This window comes from Coffea arabica, chromosome 11c (genome assembly GCF_036785885.1).
Source record: "Coffea arabica cultivar ET-39 chromosome 11c, Coffea Arabica ET-39 HiFi, whole genome shotgun sequence".
NCBI classification, from domain to species: domain Eukaryota; kingdom Viridiplantae; phylum Streptophyta; class Magnoliopsida; order Gentianales; family Rubiaceae; genus Coffea; species Coffea arabica.
The window spans coordinates 2,239,428-2,244,983 of NC_092330.1; positions in this window are offsets into that span (position 1 = coordinate 2,239,428).

The following is a 5,556-nucleotide window of genomic DNA, read 5'->3' on the forward strand; positions in this document are numbered from 1 at the left end:
AGGAAAAGCCTGAGGAACATTCATGATACATTTGGTAAGTGTTTTAACTCCAAGAAATTCAATTGGCAAGTCTACACCAAGTCTAACATCTACTTTGCCCAAAATTTAGGGTTTTCAAGAACAGGGCAGGTTTCGTATTTTAATCACAAATCACTCAATTCAACTCGGAATTAAGTATGGTTAGTGGAGTTGGAAAATACATTCATAAAACTAAACTTTCACAGAAGAAATTGTTTTGAAATTCAGTACACAACTAGCTCAAATTCGAGCCTCAAGTTGTAGCTTCTGAACTTCGTTCCAGGAAAACTGAGAAACAGGACAGCCATCTTTAAATGGTTGGTACGGAATATTCGGGTGAAATTAGGGGATACATTTTATACCGTTGGAAAGCTGGAAATATCTAATTTCAAATGTCACCGACAGTACTTGATTTTGACATCGGAGTACAAAGTTATGGACGAAACAAGAAGGCTGTCTGAGCATTACGGGAAAATTTTTCAGGTTTACTAGCTTTGCAAGATTAATCCATTTGACCAACCAAAGCTCAATATTTTTTGATGAAACTTTTTACACCATCTATACAACATATAAACATCGTATACAAGCCATCAAACCCTCAGAATTTCACAAAAAGGGGCTCGATCAAAAGGACAGAATTGAAAATTTTTCAGCCATGCGTTCCTTGAAGTTTATCCTAGTTATGCACCATCAATCTACCAATTTGAGTACTAAACTAACATTATATCCATCATCAAGCATCACATCAGCCATCAATCCAAGAGTGGGACTTCATAGAGCCCACTTTCAAAATTTTCCAACAATAATAAGCCACCCACATGAATAACTAAGCTCATAAGTGTAAATCAACTTCCATAAACCAAGATTTCAAGGGTTGATCGTCAATTACGTTTGTTGATGATCTAAGCAGAAATTTCGGCCCTCTCTTTGCTCAAGAAAACTGTGGAAAGCTTCTTGTTTTTGTAGCTAGATGAACTCTTCAAGTGTTGAGCTAAGTGTAGTTCAATTTTGGTTGAATTTGGTGAAGGTTTTTGCAAGATTTGGAGATGAAAATTTGAGAAACTTTGAGTTGTTTTTGCAGCTGATGGTTCAGCCAAAGTGACAGGAAAGAGAGAGAATGTAGTGTTGAAACAAAGTTTCTAAAGTAAGCTTAAATGTGTGTCCACAATTCACCCGAAAGTCAACTCTCTCTCGCGCGTGTACGCGCGCATTTTAGGCTTGATTCCTTTTTAGTTTATTTCACTATTGCACTAAACCTCTAATGCACTTATATTCATATAGATATTATTCACTCTTAATTGTCCCAAAATAATGGTCTAAAGCCCCTCAATTAATCGCACGCGTGAAAATGCGTATTTTCAATTTAGGCGCGATAGAGTGAAACCTTTGAGAAATTCTTATAACGATCGTACCACTAACTATCACTTGAGTATTTAAACCTAAATTTACCTATTTTAGGACCATTGAACATGTTTCCAATTTTCCGAGCTTATTGTACTCCCAATTGGGTAAATTTTTCAAACACGTTTTCACTATTTTCATTAATCGAGCTTCCAAAAATTAATTTTTGAAACAAGTCACTTTAAAAATATAATGAAGTCATAATTCCATGTATTTAAGTCTAATAAGGTTAGAAAATAATAATCGGAGCAAATATTTAGATAAATAATTAAATAAGCAAAAATAAGAGTTGAAAAATAATAATTTTTACGAGTCCTCACATCCTCTCCCCCTTAAGAAAAATTTCGTCCTCGAAATTTACCTTTATTGGTGAACAGGTCTGGATACTTTTCTCGAATTACTTTTTCGACCTACCAAGTTGCTTCCTCCAACTCATGGTTCTTCCAGAGGACTTTTACTAATGGTATATGTTTATTTCTCAATTCCTTCACCTTCCTATCCAGAAGCTTAACCAGTTTCTCCTCATAGGTTAAGGTCTCATCAATCTCAATACTCTCTGGTTGTAAGACATGTGAAGGGTCTGGATGGTACTTCTTAAGCATAGACACATGGAATATATTATGGATTCGAGATAAACTCGGCAGCAATTCCAATTTGTATGCTACATTCCCTACACGCTGAATAACCTTATAAGGCCCTACAAACCTTGGTTGTAACTTCTTTGCCTTTCCAGACAGCAAACTTGCTTTCAACGGTGTGATCTTGAGAAACACTAGATCTCCAACTGCGAATTCTAAATCCTTTCTCCGATTATCGGTATAGCTCTTTTGACGGCTATGGGCAGTCTGGATTCTCTGGCGTACCAACTTTATCTTCTCATTAGCTTCCTCAATCCATGACACTGTGGTCGAATCTAAGTTCGTTCGTTCACCTACTTCCTCCCAACAAATCAGAGATCTACACTTTCGACCATAAAGCACTTCATATAGAGCCATTTGAATAGAAGAGTAGAAACTGTTGTTATAGGCGAATTCCACTAAAATCAAAAACTTACTCCAACTCTCTCCAAAATCTAGAACACAAGTTCTCAATATATCTTCAAGGGTCTGAATTGTCCTTTCAGACTGTCCATCGGTTTGGGGATGATAAGTAGTACTAATGTTTAATTTAGTCCCTAATACTTCTTGCATCTTTTTCCAGAACCTCGAAACAAATCTTGGATCTCTATTCTACACGATACTGACAGGGATTCCATGTAATCTAATGATCTCATCCAAATACAACTTGGCCAACTTCTCTAATGGGTACTTCATGTTAATCGGCAAAAAATGAGCCGATTTGGTCAATCTATCCACTATCACCCAAATCGCATCATGGCCTCTCTGTGTTTTTGGTAATCTCGATACAAAATCTATGGTGATATTCTCCCATTTCCACTCAGATATTTCTAGAGGTTGCAAAAGTTCCGATGGTTTCTGATGTTCGTCTTTAACCTGTTGACAAATTAAGCATGTTTGGACAAATTGAGCAATCTTCTTCTTCATGTTCTCCCACCAATACAGACTCTTTAAGTTTTGTTACATTTTATTCCCTCCTGGGTGTACCGTAAACTTTGATCGGTGTGCCTCTTTTAAAATTTCCTTTTTAAGCCCTTCATCCTTTGGCACAACTACCCGATTCCGAAATCTCAATACACCATTCGATTCCAAGTTAAAGTCCGACTTGTCCCCCTTTTAACCTTTTCCAACCACTTCTGCACTTCAGTGTCCTTTCTTTGAGATTCCTTGATACGTTCCATCAAAGTGAAATTCAATACAATATTCTCCAAAATTACTTTCCTCGGTTCCAGTCGAGAATTCCAATAACTAACTTCTTCCAACAATTGAAATTCCTTAATCATCAATCCAGCCATCTGTACTTGACGACTCAAAGCATCAACCACTACATTAGCTTTCCTTAGATGGTACTTAATCGTATAGTCATAGTCTTCCAGAAATTCCATCTATCTACGTTGCCTCAAATTCAGTTCTTTCTGTGAAAATAAGTACTTAAAACTTTTGTGATCAGTAAAGACTTCAAACGTTACTCCATACAAGTAATGTCTCCATTTTTTCAAAGCAAAGACCACAGCCGCTAACTCCAAGTCATGAGTCGGGTAATTCCCTTCATGCAGTTTCAATTTCCTAGAGGCATATGCTATCACTTTATTATTTTGCATCAAAACACACTCCAAACCTTCCTTAGATGCATCTGTGTAAACCACAAAACTATCCTTCCCATTGGGTAGAACTAATACTGGGGCTTTGGTTAAGCGTCTTTTCAATTCCTGGAAACTCTCTTCGCACTTAGGACTCCAAATAAACTTCCCACTTTTCTTAGTCAGCTCGATCATTGGTCCAGCAATTCTAGAAAATTTTTTGATAAATCTCCGGTAATACCCTGCTAATTCAATAAAACTCCGAACCTCAGTAGGGTTTTCCGGTCGTTTCCATTTCGAAACAGTTTCAACTTTAGTTGGATCCACTTTAATCCCATCCTTAGAAATTATGTGTCCCAAGAAAGTCACTTCTTTTAACCAAAACTCACACTTGCTAAAGTTAGCATATAATTGATGTTCTCTCAAAATTTGTAAAACAATTCTCAAATGCCTCTCATGATCCTTCACATTCTTAGAATACACCAATATGTCATCAATAAAGACCACCACAAATTGATGTAGATAAAGTTTAAAGACCTTAAGCATTAAATCCATGGAAGCAGCAGGTGTATTCGTTAACCCAAACGGTATTACGGTAAATTCAAAATGCCAATATCTTGAGTTAAAAGCAGTTTTGGGTATGTCCTTCTCCAAAATCCTCAATTGATAATAACCCTGTCTCAAATCCAACTTCGAGAATATTACAGCCCCTTGCAATTGGTCAAATAATTCATCAATGTGGGGCAATGGATACTTATTCTTAATAATGACCTCATTCAAGTCTCTATAGTCTATACATAGCCTCAAACTCCCGTCCTTTTTCTTAACGAACAAAACTGGGGCTCCCCACGGAGAATCACTCTCTTTTATAAAACCCCTTTCCAGCAAGTCTTGCAGTTGCAATTTCAACTCCTTCAATTCCACTGGAGCCATCCGATATGGCGTCTTAGAGATAGGTGTCACTCCCGGAGTTACATCAATTTTAAAAGCTATTTCCCGTTCTGGAGGTAGAAACTCTAACTCTTCGGGAAAAACACTTGGAAAGTCTTTCACTACAGGCATGTCCTCCAAATTCACCTTATCACTAGGGGTGTTAATAAGAAAAGCCAAATACCCTTGAGTTCCTTTACTTAATAATTTTCTAGTCCGAATTCTTGAAATAAGTGCAGATGAAACCAATTTACCCCTTACATCCAGTTTCAGGGTTGCCTCCTCTGGAATACACAATTCTATAATTTTCGTCCTACAATTCAACTGCGCATTATAACAGGTTAGCCAATCCATTCCTAAAATCACATCATATACCTTAATTGCTAAACCTACCAGGTCGGCCAATAATTTTCGTTCCCCGACACAGATTTCACAATCTCTATATACCAGGTTAGCAATTAAATTTTGATCTCCACTAAGTGTTTTAACTTCCAAGTCATACGGTAACTTAATTGGTTTCAAGTCTATCTCACTCATAAAGTTAGGGTTTACAAACGAATGTGTTGCACCCGGATCAATTAAAACCCTAGCTAAACGATGAAAGATTGGAATTGTACATTCAACCACTTCAGTCGTCTCAGGAACCTACTGATAGTCCTGTGCATAAACTTTAGCCGGCACTTTCGGTCGACTTCCTCCAGCACTGGTCTGCTTAGAGGTTGACTTTTCTGGCCTCTGAGTGTTACTTTCCATTTTTTGTGCTTTCGGATAATTCGTGACTTGATGTTCGGCACTACCACAAAACAAGCACTTCCCCGACTTTCTCCAGCAGTCATTCTCGGAGTGATTGGGTTTCCCACAATATCCACAAGTAAACTGAGGGGTCACTGCCGAACCAGTAAAAGGTGCATCCTTAACTTGAGTTGGGCCACCACGACCTCCTCTAGACAGAGCTCCCTTAGAAGCTCCAGCGATCCTTGTTCCTCCTGTTCCTCTTCCCATTTTGGAAG